At 40.9% G+C, this 25952-nt stretch overlaps 1 pseudogene; it reads left to right on the plus strand.

Annotated features, from left to right (window-relative positions):
- Positions 1 to 1788: 1788 nt before the first annotated feature.
- Positions 1789 to 25397, plus strand: LOC100724069 (scavenger receptor cysteine-rich domain-containing protein SCART1-like; annotated as a pseudogene).
- The last annotated feature ends 555 nt before the right edge of the window (positions 25398 to 25952 follow it).

Raw genomic sequence — 25952 nt, forward strand, 5'->3', positions numbered from 1 at the left:
CAATCCTATACACTTAAACATACATGCAGTTATCCATATTTTCATTTATGTTGAGATTAAACAAACTAAAGCAGGCTAAAATCATTCTGAACAAAGAATAATAGTACTGCTGGACTTCACATCATGACACTCCGGGATCAGCACTGAGTACTGTAGTGTCTTTCATCTGAAATCTTGAGATTCATCCATGCTGCATCAGCAATTTCAGTTCCTTTCATTCCTGAGCCAGACCCCATTGCATGGATATGTGGCAGTTTGTTTATGCATTCAGCTACACGAGGGTGTTTGGGGTTACTCATTGTCTGCATGCTGCTATGAACACTCATGTACAGTCCTTTTAGGCACAGGTGCTTTAATTTCCTTAGTTTTTAAATTTTTTGTCTTTTTTGAGACGGGGTCTCACTATGCAGTTCAGGGCGGCCGTGAGCTCACTTTGTAGCCCAGGCTGGTCTCAGACTCGCAACAATCCTCCCACCTCAGCCTCCCAAGTGCTGGGATTACAGGCGTGAGCCACCATGCCCAGCTTTAATGTCCTTTAAAAAGGTACCTAGGAATAGTGATAAATAATGTGGGAGGTGTATGTTTAGCTGATTGTAAAACTCCTAAACTGTTTTCCAAAGTGTACTACATGTTTTGAGTTTGGTCTTTTCACATCCTCTCCAACAGTACCAATCAGTCTTCTAATTTTAACCACTCTGATAAATGCGTAATGATTTTAATTTGTATTTATCTAAAGCCTGATTGTCTCTTCATGTTTATAGTTGCCATCTATACATCTTCACTGATGAAGCTTGAATATTTTGCTTATAATTTTATTAGACTGTTGATTTTCTTATTCTTAAGTATTAGTGCTCATTATATCTTCTGGATATAGTTTCTTTATTAGTTATATGATTTGCAAATATCTATAGCTTGCCTTTCTGTTTTCTTAGCAGTCTATTTCAAGAAGTTTTTAATTTTAATAAAGGTCAATTCATTTATGGATTTTTATTTATCTCATAATTTTTTTGTCATATCCAAGGAATGTTTGCAAAATCTGAGTCCATGAGGATTTTCCCCATATTTTCTTATAGAAGTTCTATAATTTTGGGTTTTATATTTATGTCTATGATTCGTTCTTGGAAATGACTTTTTGGATAAAACCTCAAAAGTAAAAGCAACAGAGGCAAACTTGACAAAGGTATTACATCAAATTAAGCATCAACAAAACAGAAACAACTGATAGAATGGGAGAAAATATTTGCAAAGTATGCAGAAGATAAAAGGCTAGAATTCAGTTTATAAGGAATTCAGACAACTCTGAATCAGGGACAAAAAACCCTATTAAAATGTGTAAAGGATCTGAACAGGCAGTTCTCTAAATAAGATGTACAAATGGGAAGATGGTGGAATGATGAGCAGCAGAGAAAGAGCCACTCTTAGATTTGGTATCCAGATGCTGAAATACAGCAAGGTGAGGAAGAGAAGGTGGAAGGTGGGTCCTTGGACCCAGGAAGGATCTGACACAAGAATTAAAGATCACAGTGAAAGCAAAGAGAGACTTCAATGAAGAAGAGGGTGGTAGGTGATGTTTTCTTTCTAAGCCAAGACTCACTGCCAAGGAGAGGTGGCTCAAACTTGCAGATTCATGGTGACTACCAGAGACCTCAGAGGCCTCAGAGCAGAGCAGAGAAATTCATCTATAGAGTGGAGCAGTGAGTGCAGTAGACTCCAATGGCTGATGAGTCATTCAGGTTCAGACATCCTCCAGGGGAGGGTAATTGTTGGTAGCCACCTTGGAGAGGGGCCATGAACTCAGAACTCAGAACAACTGCAGTTGACTCCTGGTGTCAGGGTGAAGCTGCCAAGTTCAATCTGCAGGAGATCAGGGAGCTGAGCGAAAGTTGGCAGGAGGCACACAGAGTGTTACAGGCTGATCTAATCAGATTCTGGCCTCATAGCCAGAAACCAGTCTGAACTTCAGTGGAATCGAGGTGCAGGCTTGCTGGGATTATCCACTAACCCTCTGTAAAGCTATGGCTGGCTTGCTGGTACTGCATCTGGACTCTGTCTGCTCATGTTGTCTACCAGTGTCAGCAAGGACATGAATTGAACTGAAAATTTTTAAAAATCGTACTTTCTTCTTTTTTCCTTGCTTTTATTTTGTTTTGTTTCTTCTTGATTGTTTGGGCTTGTTTTTTAAATAAATGGAATAAAGTTTCTAGTATTTTTGGTTGTTCTGTTCTGTTCTTCTTATTTCTTCCTTCTCTTTCCCTCCTGTCTTCTTCACTACATTCCCAAAGTTTCCTTAATATTCCTTTTTCTCTAGTCTTGTTTCTAATCTCTTCCTCTTCTTCTGTTTTCCCATTTCTCCCCTAACTCCTTTTAAATTTTTTCACCTAAGGATAAAATCACCATTTTGAATGCTTATTTACTGTATAAAAGTTTCTGGTTCATTTTAGATTTTGTTATGCAACCACAAATCTGGTTCATATGGTGGCAAATTAATAGTTACCACAATTTGCCATTTTCTGGGCTGTATTTGATGTTATTGCTGTGGCTGATTCTACTGTTTTAGTCAATTGTTCTTGCGGTAACAGCAACACTGAGATTGCCTAAGAGTCACAAGAAACACTATAGGCCAGTGCCAAAGAACCAGGAGTTGCATCAAGTAAGAACCAATTTCTTATCCTCAACAAAACTGAAGAGGGAAAAGATGCAAAACCCCAAACCCAGGTACGCCTGGAAAACATCTCTGAGAAGCAATCATTTCCTGAGGGTTCTGAATGCTAGCAATAAAGCTACTTGCCATTAGCACTTTACAAGAATCAACCCAAGAATTAAACGAACAAACAAACAAACAAACAAACAAGGAAAATGAGAAGACACTTAAACAAGATTCAACCCCAAATGTTCAGCTCACCAGAGGCAAAACCTGGAGACAATGAAATGGAACAATTTGAAAGCTGCCCACCAGGACTCTCTGAAGTGGTAATAGTATAAGGAACAAAGATGATGAGTGAGGTATTAGAAAAAATCAAATCAGAAATAATTCTTCAGAGAACTACAGAGATGGTGATCATAATGAAAGGCATGCTTAGGGACTCTAGAGCAGATACAGATTAAAAAATAGAGGCATACAGGTGACTGGAAATCATGAATGCCCAAATAGGAAAGAGATGGAATGAATAAAACAGAGTCAAATAAATATTCATTTGAAAGTATACACAGAATGAGCCAACATGAGGACATACTATCAGGTATACACGGATTGCAGTTGGCGGTCATGAAAACAAAGATTTCTTAAAAATATCAAAGAATCACACAAAAAACAATCCAGCAGCTACTAGACAATAAGAATAACATAAGAATGGTTGAAGTTGGTGAAAAAGCATGAGACAGTGCCAAAAACTTGTTTACATAAGTAATGGCAGAAAACTTCCTAGGCAGGGAAAATTTTTTGACACACAGACAAGTAAGGCATGTAAGAACTCCATTAGTCATGATCAAAATAAATCTGCGGCAAGGCATACAATACTCAAGATTCCAGAAATTCAGCATGAGAAGAGACTATTAAAAGCTGTTAGAGAAAAGAAGCAAATCGCCTATAAAGGAAAGTCCTTCAGAATAACAACTGACTTCTCAGCACAAACCATTAAGTCAAGGAGAGTTTGAAGAGAAGTATTTCAAGCCCCAAAAGAAAACAATTTTCAAGCCAGGTTGATGTACCTCACAAAACCATCTTTCAAAATTGAAAGAGAAATACTTTAACAGAGCCCAAGGGCTTATCAACCAGTGACTAGATGCAGAACTTTTTTTGATACAGTGGAGCCCTACTTTGCCACAAAGAAAGATAAGTTTGAGACATTTTTAGCTAAATGGGTGGGTCTGCTTAAGTGAAATAGATTTGACACACATGTATCAATATCTCATGGTTTCTCTGGTATGAGAAACTAAAAGTACAAATAAGGAACAAAATGTATAATAGATATTGAAAATAGAAAAAAATATTCAAATGAGAAGGGGAATTAGAGGTGTGAGCAAATAAGGGGCAAAAAAAAGGATAGAAAGAAAAAATGGAAAAAAGTTTTTGTAAATAAAGAAAGGTAGGAGGATTGAAGGGAGGGAGGGGTATGGGAAAAAGTAGAAGAAATATATACCCTGTACAAGCATAAATTCTCTATGATGAATATTATCACCAAGAATATCTAAAATATACCAACAGAATACCAATTTTAGAAGGTGCACAAGTCACAAGTGACCAACTGCATAGAAAATGTTCAGTATCACTAATTACCAGGGTAATGCAAATCATGACCACAATCAAATATCAATTTAACTATTATTTTTTTGTCAATCAGATTTTATTGGTATATTTTGCATATACATAATGATCAAAGAGAATTTGTACCTGTATATGGCATAATTTGATCTTTTTCCCCCATTCTCCTAAACTTTAAGTCCCTTATCCTCTCCCCTGTTACAAAAGTTTGTTTTCATTTTTTCCTCATTTTAAAAAACTTTTCCTTCTTTCCATTCCCTATTCCACTTTCATTGGCCCCCTCCCCATTTGAACATCTTCTTCCTATTTCACAGTACATTTTAGTATTTATTTACACTTTCAGTTTCTCACACCAGAGGAGCAAAACAATATTTACAAATCTGTGTCTGATTTATTTCACTTAAGAGTACAGTATCAAGGTGCATTCATTACCTAGAAATGTCTCAAACTTACCTTCTTTATGGTATAGTAGTACTCTGTTGTATAAAAAATACATCCTTTCACTGGCTGATGGGCATTCGAGCTATTCCCAATATTTGGCTATTAAAAACAGTGCTGCTATAACATGGATGTGCACATTTCACTGTGGTATTATGCTTTAATTCTTTTGGGAAGAAACCAAGGAAGGTAATATCTAGGTCAAATGAGACCTTTAGTCTTCATTTTTTGAGGAATCTTCACACTGATTTCCACAGTTGCTGGACCAGTCTACACTGCCACCAAGGGTGGAGAAGGATTCCCTTTCCCTTACAGTCATCCAGCATTTTATTGGTGGCCATTCTTTCTGGGATGAAATAGAATCTCAGCATTATTTGAATTTGCATCTCTTGAATGACCAGTGATTTTGAACATATTTTCTTATATTTATTTGCTGTTTTTAATTTTTCATCTGAGAAGTGTATACTTATCTAAGATGCCCATTTTTGGATTGGATCTTTAAATTTGGGCAGTCTGATTTTTTTGAATTCTTTACATATTCTAGATATTAATCCTTTGTCTGTGGAACAGCTGGCAAAAATGTTTTCCCATACTGTGGATTGTCTCTTCAATCTGTTGGTGGTTTTTCTTGCTGCGCAAAATCTTTTTAATAAGATTCTCATTGCTGATATTTGTATAGTTTCTGTGCATTCAGGGCTTTATTTGTAGTCTTTACCAACACTAATGTCTTCAACAGTTTTACCTATTCTATTTTCTAGTAGATTAAATATTTATGTTTTAATATTTAGATCTTTGATACATTTTGATTTTAGTTTAGTGCACAGTGAAAGATACGGGTTTAATTTCAACCTTGGGCATGTGGAAAACCAGTTTTTCTGGCACTGTTTATTAAAGAGGCTATCTTCCTTCCAGTGAGTGTGTTTGGCATTATTGTGAAAAGATATGGTGGTTGAGTATGTCTGGAGTTGTTTCTACATCTTCTAATCTGTTCATTGATTCCTGTGTGTGTGTGTGTATTCCAGGACTTGCTTTTTTTTTTTTTTTTTTAGTCACAGTAGTTTTGTAGTTTAACTTCAAGTCTTGGATGCCTCCTGCCTTGCCTTTTTTGCCCAGACATTTTTAGGTCTCTTTTTGCTTCAAATGAATTTTAGGAGTGTTTCTTCTAACTCTGTAAGACATTCTGTTAGAATTTTGATCAATAAGTTATGAAGATGACAGCTTGATAAATAGCAGGGTAGAGAGCCTCTCTGAGAAAAACAACTCAGACACTAGAATTCAACAACATAGAGAAGACCAGATGAGAGGAGAGGGATTCTCACGACCCAGGAAGAAACTGAGAAAAAAAAATAAAAGAAAGAAAAGAAGGAAAGATGTGGATGAAAAGCTGGAACCAGACGTGCTCACTGGGACTGGTCCCGTGCTATGCTGGGTACGCTGTGGAGTCACACAATTCACTGTCGCACTGAAGCCATGGCCACTGAAAATGGGAGATGGTGAGTCCGGGCCCTTGGCGGGAGGACGTGGCACAGCATAGAGTGGAGCCAAGGTTGAGAGCTGCATTAATTCGTGGTGAGTGCTGGAAACTGGGTCCTGCAGTGGGTGTGGTCTGCTGGAGGACATCTTGGAGTGAGGCAGAATAAGGTCTGAACCTGGAACCCCAATGGTGTCAGTCAGCTGCCCCTGGCCCAGAGAGGACTGGTGGGACCTTGTTGGGCTGGGTGACACCCCTTTCGGGACCCAATAGCCAGAGACAAAACTGTCCTGAACCTGTGATGTCCACAAAGCACAGACTAACATGCTGAAGGCACTTGCTGTGTGGACCTCAGATAACAGTAAACTGGAGAAGGCAGCAATCCCCTAGCCAGCATGCTGTAGAAAAACTAAGCAATACAGAGAGGGCCTGAGCTCCACCATATACCTGTCTGAAAGAAACCAGAAACATGACAAGAGAAAGAAAATAGAAAAACCCTCTAGCTGCTGATTCTGGGAAAATAAGTCCAGGAGAGGTAAATACAGAAGAGATCCAGGGCAACAATCATGCAATATCAGCCAAGCATCAGAGGAAATAAAGAAATACCTTCATGACCTCATAGATGAACTTAAAACTGAAATTCTAATCCAAGTGAGGCAAGATACAAAAAGATTAATAAAAGAAATGCTAAGCCCTTCTCAAGAAGACACAGATGGAAGATAGAGGAACCAGAAAAGGAAGAGAAACCTTTGATGAAGAATATAAACAAAATCTAGAATACATGAAACAGATCAAAAAAGATTACTAGGAAATTAAAAACTCCATTGAAAGCAGTAAAAATTCCTTGACAGAAACTAAAGCCTTTCAAAATTTGAAGATAGATTTGCAGTGTGTGATCATGAAAGAAAAGACCTCGTAAAAATAACAAGGAACAAGGAAGTAATACAAAGGCTAGAAGACTACAAGAGGATCTATAACTTAAGAATAAAAAATGTGAGCAAAGGAGTAACCACAAATGAATTACAAAGGCTATTAACAGAAATAATTAAGGAAACTTTCCCAAGATTAGGAAAAACAAATGATATCCAGATAAATGAGGCCTACAGAATTCCAGCCACCTACAACCAAACAGATCTACCAAGATCCCAGAAATTCACCACAAGAACATAATATTAAAAGCTGTCAGAGAAAAGAAACAGATTACCTATAAAGGAAAATCAATCAAAATACCAACAGACTTCTCAACACAAACTACCAAATCAAGAGCTTGGAGTGAAGTATCCAAGCCCTGAAAGAAAATAACCTCCAACCCAGATTGATGTAGCCTGAAAAACGCTCTCTCAAAATTAATGGAGAAACAAGATGTTTCCATGACAAGGAGGAACTGTGGGAGTACATGACCACCAATCCAACCCTACCAAAATACTAAAGGACATTCTAGAGAGAGAGAGAGAAAAAAAATCCCAGGATTCCAGCAACAGTGTCATAGAGGCCTTAATGAACAGGGCAGAGAGTGAAATGAAGGAGAAAAGTGGACAAATAATAGCAGAAAAATAGAATAGCAGAGATAAGGCAGAGAAGGTTGGTTATAATCTCTAATATACATGGCCTTGATACACGAACAAAAAGAAACAAAGCAGTGTAGATCAGGAGATAGGATCCATCGAGATGCTCTGAATAGGAAATATACTCAACCTGGAAGAGGGTTAATAAACTGAAAGTCAAAGATGAGAAAATGATGCTCTACGTAACAGAAAACAAGAGAGAAATGAGGACAACTCGTCCAGTAGCTGCAGATAGGTTGGAAAGTCATGACACTTTTATGCAATGGAGAACTACTCAGCTATGAGGAAGGCAAACCTTGAGGCTTTAGTAGGTAAAGGAATACAGCTCAAGATCAAGCTCAGGGATAAAATGGTTCAGCACTACTTAGGTAGATAATGGATTGTCCCCCTAATCTAAAAACTAAAGGAGTTAGTGGGACCCAAAATATACAAAGCATCCTGAGAAAGGGAAAGGGAAGGAATTGTGTAAAAACAGAAGGCAGAGGACATTGTTAATAGTATATCAGGATTTAAAAGCCACATTAGTCTTATCACTGTTTAGTTTGATTTTATTTTGTTCTAGTCTGTCTACTCATACTAGATTAGGGGGCACAGACAGCTATCCCCAAAATAGCAAGATATACTATGGTAAGTATCCTTAATTTCCTATTAACTTAAACTGAAGGCCTGTGTTACTTACATTGTCTTACTATGACTGATCTTATTTGAATCTGGTTTGTTAGACCACTGTTTTGTCTTGATTGATTTTATTCAAATTTGGTATGCTTTATAGTATCAAGTCTAAGATAGAGGCAACTACTCTGAAGATGACAAGATGCAATAAGATACCCATTCTGGTTTGATTATTAACTGCTTTTGAAGTACTACAATGTCTCCAATGTTGTGTTTTTATTAAAATTGCTATGTAATGCTATGTTCAATTGTATTATGCCTGATGATGTAGATTATTCTATTGAAAATAATGAGTATAGTAAGTAGTATAGATCTCCTATAATGGTGATTTTATATGTCTTTTTCATTTCATGTTTTTCTAGGAATTTGTTTTGTTGTCTTGATCTGTTTTTCCTTGTAATACAGAAAGGATAGATATACATGTAGAGATTCACATGTGTAGAATTTCAAAACAGTTTATGGGAACAGATTATATAATGTACAATGTAATGAATAGATACTCTGAAGGAGAAGAGACACTAAGATACCCAGTGCTAACTCTGTAGCATTATGATATAAAATCTAGCAATAATATTATTCACTGTTCAGAGTGATATTAGTCTAGTCTCTTATATTTGAACTCAACATACATAAAGATAAGGACAGCTATTTCAAAGAGAACGAGAGGCATTATGGCAGCAATTGTTGACCTCCCTATTGTTTCATCTTGAAGACCTAAAAAGCCTTCATCATCCTGTTCTGATTAGTTTAGTACTATAATGTTCAGTATGTATTCACTGTATGTGAAGATGTGGACAACTATTTGGAAGAAAACAAGAGACAACATGATAGACAGTGAAGTGGTCTTGCTTTGAAATCTGTGTTTCTTAAAATTGTTTCCTTATTATCTGTTTTGTTCTGTTTAATTTTACCCTCTTTAAAATAAAAGAAAAAAGAATTTTGATCAAAATTGCATTAAGTTTGTAAAATAATTTGGAATTAATGCCATTTTCTATATAGTGGTTCTTACTCAAGAGCAAGGGATACCTTTCCATTTTCTGATATCCTGTTCAATCTCCTTTTGCAGAGTTATGTAGTTTTCAATGCATATGTCTTTTACTTCCTTTGTTAGCTATTCTTAGGTATTTCAGTTTTTGGATGCTATCATGAGAGGTGTTGTCTATGTAATTTCTCTCTCAGTGAGTTTGCCATTTGTGTACAAGAAGACTACTAATTTTTGAAGGTTAACTTTGTATCCAACTATAATACTCGATTTGGTTATTAAATGTAGAAGTCTTTTGGTGGAGTTTTTGGGTCTTCTATGTAGAGTATCATGATCTGTAAACAATGATTTAGCTTCTTTTTTTCTTATCCTTATTCCTTTTATTTATTTCTCTTGTCTAATTGCTCTGGTGAGTGTTTTCAGAACTATATTGAATATGAGTGATGACAGTAGGCATCCTATTTTGTTCCTGATTTTGGAGTGAAATCTTTCAATTTTTGTCTATTTAAGTATGACATTGGCTGTTGATTTGTCAAGCTGTTGCTTTTTATCAGATAAAGGTAAAGACCATATATTTAATTTTCTATAAGGTTTTTTTCACCAGTGGGTGTTGGACTTTGTTAAAAGATTTTTTACATCTATTGAGAAACTCATATGATTTTTGCCCTTGGCTCTGTTAATATGATTTATTAAATTTATTGATTTACATATATTGGATTACTCCTGCATTCCTGGTATGAATCCAACTTGGTCATGGTGTATAATCTTCATGATTATTTGCTGTGTTTTGTTTGCCAGTATCTTATTAAGGATTTTTGCATTTATGTTCATTCGGGATTGGCCTGAAATTCTCTTTCTTAGGTCCTTCTCTGGTTTTGATGTCAGGGTAATAACTACTTCTAGGAATGAATTTTGGGATATTGATTCCCTTCAATTTCATTAAGGAGTTTGAGAAGTAGTGGTATTAGGCTTTCTCTAATTATCTTGTAGAATTCATCAGTGAATTCATCAGGGCATGAGCTTTACCTTTCTGATAGGTTTTAAATTGTATCTTCAATTTCATTGATTGATACTGGTTTATTTAGGATTTCTATATCTTCTTGATTTAGCTATGGTAATTCATATGTGTCTAGGAATCTGTCCATTTCTTTTGCATTTTCCATCTTACTAGAATAGAAGTTCTCAATGTAGATATAGACCATCTTCTGGATTAAAAAATTAAGATTATTTTCACCCTTTTCATTCGTAATTGCATGGACTTGAGTCTTTTTTTTTTTGACAAGGTTGGCTAACTGTTGATTTTATTTAATCTTTCAAAAAATGAAATCTTTGATTCATCAATTCTTTGTATTGTTTTCTTAGCCTCTGTTGTGTTAATTTTTGCTTTTATCTTTATAATTTCCACCCTCATACAAGCTTTGGGCTTGGTCTACTCTCTTTCTTTCTTTCCTTCTTTCCTTCTTTCCTTCTTTTTTTCTTTCTTTCTTTCTTTCTTTCTTTCTTTCTTTCTTTCTTTCTTTCTTTCTTTCTTTCTTTCTTTCTTTCTTTCTTTCTCTCTTTCATACCAGGGATCAAACTCATGATCCTGCACTTGCAAGGCAGGTGCTTGTGATGCTGAGCTAAATCCCTGGCCCTGTACTCTTATTTTTCTAGAAAGTTGAGGTTCAACATTAAGTTGTTTATTTGCACTCACTCTGTTTTTTTGATATGGGTATTCACTGGTATAAATTTCCCTGGTAGGACTGCTTTCATTGTTGTTCGTATGTTCTGGTATGTTGTATTGTCATTATCATTTGTTGTAGAAATGATCTAATTTCTTTTTAAATTCATCTATGACTCATTGGTTGTTCAGAGGGTGTTATTTAATCTCCATGTGTCTATGAAGTCTATGAAGTGTGGGTTTTTTTTCCTGCCTTTTTTTTAAAGGTCTCTTTGAGTCAGCATCTCACCTTTCAGTTCAGGCTGGCCTTGAACTCATTTTGTATCCTGGGATGGTCTCAAACATGCAACAATCTTCCTGCGTCAGTCTCTGGAATATTAGTATTAAAGGTGTGCACCACCACGCTCAGCTGACCACTGATGCTTAATTTTATTGCACTATGATCCGATAATACACATGAGATAATGTAAATTTCTTTGTGTTTACTTGACAATGTTCTATGGGTTACCATTCACTCTATATGTCCCATTGAAGTTGTGAAGAATATGAATTCTGATATTGTGGGGTGCAATATTGTTTAGGCATCTATTAAGCCCATTAATTCAAAAGTTTGGTTTGGTTTGGTTCTAATATTTCATTGTTGACTTTTTGTCTAGTTATCTATTTGTGGCAGTGGAGTATTGGGGTCCCCAAATACAATTATGTCAGTGTTGGTTTATTTGATTTTTTATGTTTGATAATTTTTTTTATATATTACTTGTATTTGTTGCATATGTATTTATGATTGTTATCTCTTCCTCCTGGATTGTTCCCTTTGTAAGGATGTAGTTATCTTCTTTGTCTCACTTAATCACTCTTGGCTTGAAATCCACTTTCTCTGCAAACAGATAGCTACCCCTTTTTTTTCTGGTTTCCATCCTTTCAGTTTTAGTATATGAATTTCTTTTTGAGGCAAATATTTTTCTTGTATTCAGCATATTGTTCAGTCTTGCTTTGTGATCCATTTTGCCTGTTTCTGGTGAGCTGAGACCATTAACTTTGATGATTGTAATGATATGTATTGACTTATCCTTATCATGTTATTTTCCTGTTGTTGGTTCCCACTTTCCTCCCCCTTGCCTATTGGATTAATTTTGGAGGGCGGTTCATGCATTTGTAGTCTGTGTTATCTCTTTCTAGAATGTCCTTAAGAAGATTTTGGAGTCCTAGTTTGGTGTTCATGAATTTTCTCAGGTGTTCTTTGTCATATTTCTCCATTAATGTTGATTCAAAAAGAAATTCAGTCTGAAAGCCAGTGATGGAAAACAATATTGTAATAGTGTTCTAATAATTTATGGTTGATTTTTTGTCTTTAGAGGTTGGTCCAGACTTATGCATATGGCCCCAGTGGTAAAGCAGCCTGCACAACAGCCTGGACCTGTTGAGGAGCCTTTCTTTGTTCTGGGCCCCACTCAAAACTAGCAGTTTTTTGAGACACTCAGTAAGTGGGCCAGAGTAGGACACTTAAATGGGAAGTATTACCTCCAAAATCCAAATAGGCCCACTAGGCACTGTGCCTCTTTTTTTTAATTTTAGGGATAGCCAGATGTAACAACCTATCTTTTACCTTAGAATGGGTATCACTAAATGTCTCACATTACTGAGCTCCTAGAAATTCCACTGAGGTAGAAGGATCTTGAATTTTTTGGGGGCTTATTCCCCATATTCTGGATCCCAACTGTTTTCTAACAAGTGTAGAGAGGTTGCTACCACTGCTTGCTTGGCCCAATCAGCATATCATCATCAATGAAGTGGACCAGTGTGATACCTTGTAGAAAAGAAGGCAACTTAAGTTGTTACAAGGCTGGAAAGTTAGTATGACCCTGAGGTAGGACAGCAAAGGTGTATTGTTGGTTTTACCATCTCAAATTTTTCTGATTATCCTTATGCATAGGTATAGAGGAGAAGGCATTTGCTAAATCAATAGCTGAGTACCAGATACCAGGAGATGTGTTAATTTCCTCAAGCAAGGAAATCACATTTGGTACTGCAGTGGAAATTGGAGTCACCACTTGATTCAGTTTATGGTAATCTGCCATCATTCCCTAAGACTCATTCATGTTATATGCAGGGCAAATGGGAGAATTAAGTGGAGATGCGGTAGGGACCACCACTCCTTCATCCTTCAAGTCCTTGATGGGGGTACTGATCTCTGTAATCCTCCCAAGAATGAAATACTCCTTTTGGTTTACTATTTTATCAGGCAAAGACCACTCTAATGGCTTCTACTTAGCCTTTCCAACCATCATAGCCCTCACACTTCAGGTTAGGGAATCAATTTGAGGTTGCTGACAAGTACTAAGTTGTCTGTCTGTCTATCTATTTATCTCAATTATGCATTCTGAAACAGGGAAAATGACTACAGAATGGATTTGAGAATCTATTGTACACACTATGAGTTGGACCTTTACTAATACTCCATTGATCGCCTGACCTCTGTAGGTCCTTACTCTTACTGTAGGGACACAATGGTGTTTTGAGTTCCCTGGAATCAGGGTTAGTGCAGAGCCAGTGTCTAATAGACTCTGAAATGTCTGATCATGCCCCTTCCTCCAGTGTACAGTCACTCAGGTAAAGGCCTTACATCCTTCTTGGGAAAGATAGGAGAATGACTATAAATTTTTGGTGTATCAGGATCCTTTCTCAAGGAGACCTGGCCTCCCCTTTATTCAAGGAGTTCCAGGTGTATAAACTGGCTCAGATCTGGGAACTAGTTGAGGGGCCATGATTCTCTAATTCCACGATTTGAAGTATGTTTTTGTTCATTTTCCTTTAAATTTTTTTCTGATTACATAAATCTAGCACAATTTTGTACACTTCATCGATTTCACTTTTGGAAATGCTGTGATTGGTCAGCCAACATCATCGGTCTAAATGTGTCCAATTGTTCTGGTCATTGTTCTGCTTCTGCTGTCCATTATGGACAGCCCCCTGCTGTTGGTGATTAAGTGCTGCCACTTGACCTCTGCCACTCTAGTATTCAGTCAAGCCCATTGCCCTTAATTTTCCCAATTGAGTAACTGTGGGCCCCCCCAGAAGGTCTGGCACACAGAGAAGAGCAGTCACAGGCTCTTCAGGAATGCTCATGCTCCCCTTATGAATCTATTTCTCAAGGTGTTAGTGAAGGGTACATTTTCTGGATCATTTCACTGTAGAGGATTAGGTTTACCATGACAGATCCACTCCAGAATTCCCATTTCTCTAAGCCTCTGAATCCCCTCTTCAACAGTAAACCATGGATATCAGGCACCTCTAGCTGCTTCACCATGGGCCATCATTTGATCCACACTTCTTTCAACCAGCCAGTTAAACTATTAAGACCTTTCTTTACTTCAGGAGCTGCAACAATTTCAGAATCCCTGCTTAATGGGTCCATATCAACAAACTCAGCCTGATCCGAGTGTATATTTTTGCTACCATTTTCACACACTCATAAAATCTCTTCCTATGTTTCAAGAAGTTCTTTGGGAGAATACCAGGTCTCCTGATGGGTCATACTACATACCTTGCCTTTGGAGCCTTCTGGGATTTGAGCCTGATTATAGGTCTAGAGGCACAAGTGGATGGTAAGTGTGGGTCCTGAGGAGTGTCAGTGTTATCATTCTTGTTCTGCACAGGATTAGTTTCTTCAGGTATCCTAGAAGAGGCCAACATCACAGAGGGTAGGGGTGGAAACACTTCAGCCAATGGGAGTGTGGAAATCTCTTGCTCTGGAAAAGAATCTTATTAGCATCTAAAAGCTTGGCATCCTCAGCTTCATCAGAATCCTCCCACACATCTGCACCCCAGTTTGTGGGACTCCATTCTTTTCCAATCAGCATCTGTCCTCACCTTTGCTTCAGATACCCTTTGAGGCTGAGAATTGAATTTATGTTGTAGTTCAGTCAATTGAATTATGAGAACCTATGCTTGGGTTTGTGCAACTCAGCCTTGTGGCTACTTCAAAACTTCAAAACTTTTAAATTTCTTATGTGCATCTCGAGTTAAGAATTTGAATCTTTGAGCTTTTTAGTTTGCTTTATTAAATTGTCACCACAGTCAGACGGCTTTAGCTTTTCTATTGGCATTTAGAGTTCATTGTTTTCTTTAACTAATTTGCCCAGAGGTGCTAAGACCAACCAGCCAGGGTCATTATATTTCCAGTCTTCGACAGTTATTCAAAACTTTCATGTGTGGAGTCACTGAATTCCTTACACTTCACAAGTCATGAATTAGGATAATCAAATAAATCTACATAGCACATAAACTTAAACAATTCACAGCAAGAATTATCAATATTCCCCATAGAATTACAAGGAAAGACCATGTGTCTTTTGATCTCTTCAAATTAGAGAGCCAACACTAAGAACCCTTAAAGAGGTTAAAGAATTCCATCTTCACAATGATGTTTCTCTAGAGCCACTTACAGTACCAAAATATGTATCAGTGTTTATTAAAGAAAATAATTATAACACAAGATTACAAATGTATAAGAATTTACCAGATTTGCTTATAATGGCCACCCACAGTCAGATGAGGAAGAGTGCAGAGGGTCTGGAGACTGAAGGATTCAGTCAAAGCTCAGGGGCTCCCTGCAGTGTTCCATGTGAGTCTGTATCAGGAGACCAATGACTCTGCAATGAAAGGCTGGTAACATTTCATTTGTTTGTATGCATTTTACTTTAATGTAAAAGATTGTTCAGATTTGTCTTTCTGTCTTTCTGTACTTGGATTATTTCACTTAACAAATTACATTCTGGTTCACCCCCACCCCACCACATATATTGTTTTATACAATGCCTCACTATGTAGCCCCAGCTGGCCTAAAATTCATGGTGATCTTCCTACCCCAGTCTCCCAAGTGTTGGAATTACAAGTATATGCCACCACATCCAGCGAATATTGTTACAAGGAGGAGTATTTCCTTTGTAAAAGGCTGACTAGCATCTCCCCCTTCAAAGATTTCCTGTACTTGTTCATGTCACTGGATACTGATGATGTTTCTATGCTCTGGCTATTGATTAATCATGCAGCAATGAAGTTGGGAGTGCGGATGGCTCTTTGACACACTGATTTCATATCTTGTGGGTCTGTATCCAGACTGCTTGGTCTTATAATAGTTCTTTTTAATGTTTTAAATTTTTTTGTTTTTATTTTATTTTTTTTGAGGAACTTCATACTGCTTTCCACTATGGCTGGGGACTGCACAATCCAGCTACAGGCGATGCCAAGAATTTTTTTGGCTCAGTTGCCATTGAGTGACTTGTATGCTCTCGGTTTGGCCTCTTTTTTTTCCTTTGAACCAACTGGTAGAGCCTGCAGCAGGAGCTCCCTATACTTGTCCTCAGAATCTATAATCTTGGACAATGAGATGGCTAATCTGGGTGCCTGAATGTGCTCTACAATGTGACACGAGGTGTGTGCAGCAGTGCCCTGAAGAACAGTCCTTGACAATTATCTATAAACAGCAGAGATATGGGCATGAGGGCTGCTTGGAGAAGAGGCCCTCCCCGGAGACAAGCTCCCACACGTCCCGGGTGGACAATATTGAGTGCTGCCATTTGTGCAGTTCCAGGCTAGCAGTGCCCCTCTGCCCTCTGGTGCCCACATTCCTGTGCCTATAGAGGAGAGGCTTGGATTACAGCTTGAACCAAGGGAACAAATGAATCTTCAAACTTTATTCTGAAATGACCCAGGCCATTTACACCATGATGGCTGATGTTTGTCCTGCAGGATTATCACAGACAACACACAAGTTTCTGAGAATACCATCTGCTCATCCACTCAATTGTCCAGGTATCCCTCTTTCCATATCCTGACCCACCTGTCAATCCCAGTGTGGTTCCCTGAGGTGATCACTCTCCCTTTTTCCAGAGGACAGCATGCTGTGTCTGTGTGAGGGCAGCTGCTCAAGGTCCAGGAACTTCTGCCACACAGGCTCCTGGGAACTGGCTGATGAGGAGGTCATGTGCTGCCAGCTGGGCTGTGGCAGGCTGTGGGTGTTGTGGGGGCCTGGACCAGGGCTTGTGTGACTGGATGAAATGGAGTACTGTGGCAGTGAAATATCAGTGTTAGGCTGTCCTGTGACCCCATGGGGATGTGGAGACTGTGAAAGAAAGGAAACGCAGGAGTGCACTGCTAGGTAGGTGAGTGGACGGTGAAAGTGGGAAGGTGAGGAGAGGGGTAGAGGGATAGTGTCTTTAGATGTCTTCCCCTTTCTGCTAGCCCAGATCCCCCAGCACAGGTCCCTTGTATGAGATATCTCATTTGTTGTTCTAAGCACACGTTTCTGTCCTGCTGCTCTGTTGGACTCTGGCTAAGCAGGATAGAGATGCTACCTCTGTGTCTGGGCAGGTTTGTGCTTCCTAGCTCAACCCATTCTGGGTTTATAAAGCTACCTGGCATTTCCATATGGGTCATCTACCTGGTTTGTCTTACTTTTTACTCGTTGCTGAGACAAAATACCTGAAGCCCAAAGTTGGGAAAGGAAAGGTTTATTTCTTACAGTTTTTTGGAGGTTTCAGTCCACACTCAGTTGGCTCCAAGGCAGGCTGGCATGGCTGGGCTACAGTTCATGGCAGCTGCAAATAGCAAACAGGAACTGGCAAAGAGCAAGACACACCTTCTTCCTGCCATTACATCACATCCTGGCTCCACCACTAAGTGGGTGTAGCACTAACACCATCAATCCAAGCACTATACAATGAATGAATAGAAAATGCACAATTCAAATTCATGAGACCTGGGGGACACAGACATAAACCATGACATGGTCCTTTCCACCTGGGCCCTATGCTTGAGTCCCTCTCCCTTGTAATCTTGTGCTATATCTGAGAGAACATCCATCTGTCCAGGTAGCACCTCTCCTGAGGACCCCACCCTATATACCTCAGACGGTGAAGTCATCCAGGCTCAGGGTCACATTGTCCCAGGCATCCAGTGTACACAGGAGGCCTTGCCTTCTCTACTCCCCACAGCTGCTTCTCTGGCTCTTCCACCTGTTGCCCAGGCCTGGTCCTTGCTGATACTGCCTGACTGCTTGTTGGCTGCATATTAGGTTTTGTCTTCTTGGTACTGGGTGCTCAGTGGCACCATAGCAGAGATGAGCAGAGGCCTTGGGATTAGAGTCTCAGAAAAGGTTTTAGTGACCCCAGTCATGGCAGATCTTTCTTATTCTGGCCAGTACCCTGAATTCAGGCTATTCTTCATGATAGCCCTGCTTGGTGACTCTGTGGAGTCATGAGAGATTGAAGATCTGGGGGCTCTTGGGCTTGAGTGTTCCACTGCTTTTGAGATGGATGGATGAAGAGAATCTCACTTCCAGGGCACAAGGGGTCTGTCCCCTATCCCTTATGCTTTCATTGCAGCAGGGGTTTCCAGGGGGTGGGTTCAGGGTCTGAGATCAACAAGTCTTAACAGAACTCCAGTTCTATGTGTCCAGGCCATCCTATGCTCAATGGGGCTGATGCAGGAGAACCAGAATTCTCAGCATGCATTGGAGTATACAGAGGCCAGGGAGGGGACTGAGCCTGTAGAAGTATTTGTCTATAAGGTTCTTATATGGTCTTTCTGTGCTGAAGGAGGATTGTGATGACACAAGAGAACTGGAAGAAGGTCAGAGGGTGGAGACAGATGAGGTGGAGGGAATCTGGGTTCCTGCTAAACCCCACAGGTGTGGAACTCTATGCAGTGGTGTCTATCTCATTTTTCCCACTCTACTACTCCCATTTCTCTACTCTAGACAGGAGCTACATTTAAAAGACCTGAAAGCCACTTCTCTGAGTCTATGACTCTCATTTCTGTCTCAGCCCTGGGAAGTTGGTCTGTCCCACTCTTCCCTCAAGGCTACTACTGAGACTCAATTTTCTGACAGGTACATGTGGAGTCAGAAAGGCCCTAAATTGCCTTTTGATTCATTCCAAAGCTGTGCAAAAGTCCTCCTGTTGGTGTCCGTGAGAGCTCTCTTAAGTTTCCTGGGGGGAAGAACAATGAGAGGATGAAGAAAATAAGGATAGAGACTGAAAGCTGGGGTCAGGGGGAGGAAGAGACTGCTCAACAACCTCAGTGTGTTTATTTATACACTTGTCATACCATGTCCCTTTGCTTAATTATCTCTCTTCTTCTGCCTGTGTTCTCCTGGTACAGAAGATTCCCTGGGTAAATGATTGGATGGAGGTATGGGACTTTCTTTGTGAGATTTTCTTATTGTCCCTTGACTCCATTGCATCCAAGATTCCAGAAATAATGGCAGAGAGGCCACAATGAATGGAGCAGAAAGCGAAATGAAGAAGACAAACTGACAACAAACGACGGTAACTGATGAAGTGCAGGTGTTGACACCTCACACTATTTTTGTAATGAATGTGTTCTCTCTTGAGCTCTAATAATGCCTGTTTTTTAAATTGGGTTCTCTGGTATTAGATGCACATACATTTATGTGTAATTATTGTATCTGTGTAATGATCTTTTAATTGATCATTTTTGTGTATTTTTACTTTTACTCAATGAAAGTATAGATGCTCCTCCTCACTTTTGCCTTCTATTTGTGTGAAAGGTCTTTTTACTATCTCTTTACTTTCATTCTGTGTGTAATTTCTGGTGAAATGAATTTCTTGTAGACAGAATATTGCTGGATCAAGTTTTTAAAAGTCCATTCATCTGGTGTATATGTTTTATTTGAGGAATTTAATGAGATTTCATTCAAGCAAATGCACATTTTAAAAATTCCATCATTTTAAAAATGTTTTCTGTTAGTTTGGTGTATGTTCCATTTATTTCTTATCTTTATGATTAGTGTCAGTCTTCATGATTTGGTGGTTTTCTGTGGTGATGGGATTTGATCAACTTCTTCTGTTTTGGGAATCTGTTCTGTCGTTGAGTTTTGTACTTTGTGTGTTCTCATCCTTTTTGTTTTAGTGTAGGATCTCCTTAAGCATTTCTTGCAAGGCTGGTCTACTGTTATCAGATGGGAACTCTTTGCTTATGTTGCAAAGTCTTTCTTTCTTCTGAAGGATTTTTCTGCATATAGCATTGTGCTTGGCAGTTTTTCCATCAGGATTTTTAATATCCCATAGTTTCTCTTGGCCTGTGTTCAATGAGAAGCCTACTGTTAGTTTTGAGGGTTCCTTTTTATGTGACTTGACTCTTTTGCTGTTTTGGGTGCTCTCTCTGTCTTATACTTTTGATAATTTCCCTGTAGTTGTCTTGAAAAAGATTTGAGTTGCATTCACTAGAACCTATAGCTTCTTATCTAAAATATTGCCAGGACGCTCTATTCTATATATCATTTTTCTTGCATTTAATTAGCAAAAGTAATTTTTTCCAAAACCAGATTCTACTCTGCAATTTTTCTGCTAAATAAGCAATGTGGTATTTAGAAATATTCATGATCCCACTACATGTAACTTTTTTAGTTTTAGCTACACTGCTATTCTGTAAATCTCTTCTATTTCCAGTAATCTCAGTTTCTCATTCTTGAAAGTAACTCTTACCACCAGTATCATTCAGTACTGAGATTTTTTTTTCTCTGATTTTCCTTTCTTATTTCTTCTTACTGAAAAATGTTACTTAAAAGCCTAGTTCAAATATTTCTTTTTGAAGGCTGTTCTAAACCACAAATAATGTCCCATTTTCCTACAATCAAAATCAGAAATTCATGTCTCAACATATATTTTTAAGCTCCAGTTATTTCAGATAAAGCTTGAAGTATGAACAAGAAAATGTTTTCATTGCCATTAGCTTATAACTGTGCCTCTGTCTGTCTGTCTGTCTGTCTCTCTCTGTATATATGTGCATGTGTGAAAGGATAAAGGGGTGGCTAGAGAAAACTCTTACTCTCCTAGTCTTTGCAGATTAATTCTGTGTTGTCTCCACTGACTGACTCTGCCTAGTCTCACTTTCTACTTTTGTAGCAAGCCAAGAGAGGTACTTTCCTTAGAGTCCTCCCACATTTAGTATTCTGACAAAGTTGATTTTGACAGTTCCCCCAGCTTAATCACTGCTTAGCCTAATTTTTGATGATACCACATTGCAAAGCTGTTCTCTTGCCTTTAGCCTAACTCTTGAGACCTGGCATGCATTGTAAGGAGTCTCACAACAGCATCAGTTTCTTTGGGTGGTCTGATCTGGAGCCCTACTGACTCTTGCTTCTTCTCCAGGGTTCCGGCTAGCCAATGTCAGCAGCCCTTGTGAGGGCCAATTGGAGCTTTTGGTGAAGGGGGCCTGGGCAACCCTCTGTACAGTCCGCTGGGACTTAGCAGATGCCACCTCCTGTGCCCCCAGTTTAACTGTGGTAATGCAGTGGCCACACCATGAGGAGGCCATTTTGGGGATGGAGATGCTCCCAACTGGCCAGATGTGTTCCACTGTGTGGGAACAAGAACTGTATTTGTGGAATTGCCTATCCAGCACACTGGGGGTGAAGCTCTGTGCTCTTGGAAACTCTGCTTCTGTCCTCTGCTCAGGTAGGTGCCACAGTAGGACTCTGGAGGAGGAAAGACACAAAGCAGTGAACAGAGGAGTGCAAGTGATGAGTAAGAAGGAACTGAGACTGGGTGGGGCTGCATGGAGGTGATGATCCTTCCTCTTCCCTGTAGGGGAAGCATGTGACCATTCTTGTGAATCCCAATCTCACCCAAAACCCAAGATCCCCTTGCTGTGCCTCCTAGGCCTCCCTGGAGTCCTTAGGCTGAGTGAAGGACACAGTCACTGTGATGGCTATATGGAGGTCTCGCTGGATGGAGGGTGGGGTCGCTTCCTAGATGACACCTAGGACCTGCTTGATGCCAGAGTTGTGTGCAGGCCGCTTGGTTGTGGAGAAGCAGAACAAGCCTATGATGCGTCAGCCACTGGCCATGAAATCCTTCCTGTGGGGCTGAGCCAGGTGTGCTGCATGGGCTCAGAGACCCGCCTGACCCAATGCAATGTGTCAGTGTCCCTGCTGGTGCCTTCAGGGTCCTTAAGTGATGTAGGTGTCATGTGCTCCGGTGAGTGTGGGAAACTAGGTCTCCTGTGCTGGGCCTGATATGATCTCTTGTGTCCTCACTCAGCCTTTCTTCAGGGAGCCTTTGGGTGCAGCTGGCTAGGGACCCTGGCCGCTATGCTGGCTGAGTGGAGATGCTGCAGGGAGGCACTTGGGGCACCGAGTGTGATGATACCTGGGACCTGCAGGATGCACACGTGGTCTGTGGTCAGCTAGGTGGTAGCTGTGCCCTCAGAGCTTCAGTGGCTGTCCACTTTGGCAGGGCTGGGGCCTGTCTGGATGGATGAGCTAGACTGCCTGGGCAATGAGTCTGTACTGTGGCAGTGCCCATCACTGGGCTGGGGCCAGTATGACTATGGGCACAAGGAAGATGCTGGAGTCTTCTGCTCAGGTTGGTGCAAGGGTTCAGCTTGTCATGCTCACCTCGTTTCTTTCTAGTCCGCCTTGATAACTGGTCTCTCTATCTGCAGAATTCACAGATCTCAGTTTGCAGAATTATGAACAGCCATGTGCAGGGCAGCTGGAAGTTTTCTACATGGGATGTGGGGTGGAGTGCTGCCTCCCTGGGGATCCCGTGTGGCCAGCTGGGTTGGGGGCTCCAGGGGCAGCTGCTTGCAAGGCCAGAGAACTGGCCTTCCCTTGGGGTTTTCTGGCTGACTTTCATTCAGTTTAGGCCCAGGCATGACAGGTCCATATGGCAATGCCCTTCAACCCCCTGGAACCAGCATTCCTGCTCCAGCAGTGAGGAGGCCTGGGTGCTATGTGCAGTAGGAGGCAATGTGCTTTTGTTCAGGTGTGAAGGGATACTGCTTGGGTATGAAGAAGTCACTGCCATGTGGCTCTTGAGTTAGTTGTGTTCCATGTAGTCCTCTTAGACCCTCTGTTCGCTTCCACTGGGGATCAGGATTGCTGGGCTCCTGGGCCTCTTCTGAGGACCTTCACAGGGGACTTGTGTGTGGAATCCCTCTGCTCATCTGGATACCCTCCCTTAAACGCAAAGAGTACTCTTCTTTCCTGAGCAGAAACTCTTTGCTATGGAGACACAAGGACAAAGGGAAGGAAGATAAATATTGCATGGAGTTTGAAGCTGCTGAGTTTGTAAATACTGAGAATTTTTTTTCCACTTCCTACACAGAGAAGGCAGAAATTCCTGAAGACCATGAGCAGACTCCCAATTGCTCATCCACATTCAGCTGCCCAGATATGCTTTCCATGTCCCAGTTTGCTTACCCATCCCACCAGAGTTCCTGAGATGACCTTTTTCAGAGGAGGGTGCACTTCGTGTGCTTGGGGGTGAGGATGGTTGCTCAGGCCAAGTGGAGCTTTGGCACTCAGGCTCCTAGGGCATCGTGTGTGATGACTCCTGGGACCTGGCTGATGCTGAGGTTGTGTGCCACCAGCTGGGCTGTCGCTAGGCCATGGATGCAGTGGAGGGGGCTGCCTTTGGACCTGGATCAGGACCTGTGTGGCTGGATGAAGTGGGGTGCTGTGGCAGTGAGGCATTACTGTTAGACTGCCTGGTCGAGTCTTGAGGACATAGAGATTGTGCACACAAAGAGGACGCAGGTGTGCACTGCCCTGGTGTGTGTGTGTGGCAAATGAGGGTAGGGAGAGGGGCACAGGGGCACTGTCTTTAAATGTCTGTTCTTTTCTACTGAGCCGCCCCCCCCCCCAGTGCAGGTTCATAGTGTGCAAAGTCTCATTTGGTGATCCAAGGACAGATTCCTCTGTCCTACTAGGCTCTGACTGAGTAGGACATATATTGACTCTGTATTGGGCATGTTTATGCTGCTCAGGGTTGTCCACACCTCCTCATTTTTGCATGCTGGTGTCTTGGAGAGCTCATATTAGGCTGGTGATCCCTTCTCACCAACTGTACTGCTGTTCCTGAGTGCCCAGAGTGGCTTAGTTTTGCCTGGCCCTAGGGAGGCTAGGACCCCATGCCACTGACTCTCTTTAAATATTTCACTCCATGTTTAATGCCAGTTGCTTTCCTTCCCTCTGCATGCCTGAGTGTGGAATCCCAGACTGAGTATAGTCACAGCTCAGAGGAATTTCCCTTAGTGACTGTGAGGTTTGGTACTAGTATGCTATAGGATCTTGGACACTGTGACTTTTTTTCAAGGTAGAGGGCAGGAGCTTTCCTTTTGAGGCATCTGTCTTGTGCCTCTGGACTGGTGATTAGAAACCTAGCTGATATTTCCTTCTGGGCCTTCTATCTGGTTCTATCTGGCACTATTCTTGTGCCACTCTCCTTTGTAATCAAAGGCCATATCTGGGAGAATATGAGCCTATTCAAGTAGCACTGCAGGCCACCTCTCTTGGGTCTCTATTTCTACATCAGAGGTTGAAGTCATCCAGGTTCAGGGTCACAATGCCCCACACATCCAAGCACATAGGAGGCCCCGCCTTTCTCTATTCCCCACAGCCCCTTCCCTGGCTCATCCACCTGTTGCTGAGGACTGGACTCCGCCTGAGATCACCTGGCTGGTTCTTGGCTGCCTGCTGGGCCTGGTCTTCCTCTTTCTGGTGGTTCAACGTTGCTACATCAGAGCTGTCTACATGGGTAGGTGGATATGGCTGAGCATAGTTAGCAGAAGGCTTGGAAACGGAGACTGGGTAATCTTGAGAGACTGCTGCCATGGCATCCCCTTCCTGTTATGGTCCTTGTCCTGCATGCTGGTTGTTCTCCTTTTAGCTCATGTTCAGTGGCTAGGGCAGACCTGTGAGGTGGATCCACCAGTGCCAAGGACCTGGGCATTCCAAACTCATGTTTCACTGTTTCTAAGATGAATAGCTGAGGGACGTGCTAACTCCTGTGGCACTAGCAGTTTCCCCCACACCCCTAATTCTTTTGCTGTCATTGCAGGTTGGAAGCCTCAGGGGGTGGGTTCAGGCCCTCTAGAAAGTGCTTGGCTCCAGTAAGGGTGACTGATGTCAAGGAGAAAGATGCACAGGTGCTAGGGATTTCAATGTGATGAGGGGTTGCAGACTCTATGAAAGATGGAGAGGGGGCTGCAAGAGTGTTTGTCCTTTAACAATCTTGTATGTTCTTACAGGATCTGGACTTTCTGAGTCCCTGCCCTCTGAGGGTGACATCGAACTTATTCCTGTGGAAGAGAATGAGAAGAGGCCCTCAGTGCCTGGGGACCCAGTGTTGGAGGATTATGATGACATAGAAGAGCCCCAGGAAAGTCATGGAGAGGAAGCCGAGGTGTCCAGAGTCCTGCTCGGTCCCATGGGTGTGCACCTCTGTGCCTTTGGGTTCATTGTGATCTTCTTGCTCTACTGCTTCTACTCAGAGACCTCTGCTCTAGTTGATGCCTACATTTAAAATAACTGAGTGATATCTCTGTGTGTGTGTGATCCTCATTCCCCTGTCAGTCCTAGGATGTTGGTCTGTTCTCCTGTCCCTTCAAGAAGGTTCCTTAGGCTGGAGTCTTCTCATTGACATTTGTTGAATCAGGCAATTCTTTTCTCTCGCTTTGGATATCTTTTATGGCTATGCAGTGTTCTTCCAGGTGGTTAGGTTGAGAGGCTTCAGGTTAAGATAATCTTTGTGTCATCTCACCCACTATATCGAACCTGTGTCAGTTTTGCAGTAACTTTGCTTTGCACTGGGAATTCCAGTGGCCAGAACTCCTGGTGTTCTGAGAAATCTCTGATGATTGCAATGCTTGTCTCTCTCCTTAAATGCAGGTGGAACTTCTCACTGCCTGGGCCCTGAAGGTTAGCCAGGGATCAAGGCCTGTTGTAGACCATGGCCCATCATATGAAGCCCATGAGCTGACCATGAACATCATGAATATGCTCAGAACATGAAAAGAACCTAAGCACTGGAGGGTTCCATATTTTCTTTTTTAAAGGTGTTATTAAATCTGCTTTCATTTCACATATTTGTCAA

Source organism: Cavia porcellus, unplaced genomic scaffold, assembly GCF_034190915.1.
Source record: "Cavia porcellus strain 051 isolate PalLab524CR breed Dunkin Hartley unplaced genomic scaffold, mCavPor4.1 scaffold_2, whole genome shotgun sequence".
Lineage (NCBI taxonomy): Eukaryota > Metazoa > Chordata > Mammalia > Rodentia > Caviidae > Cavia > Cavia porcellus.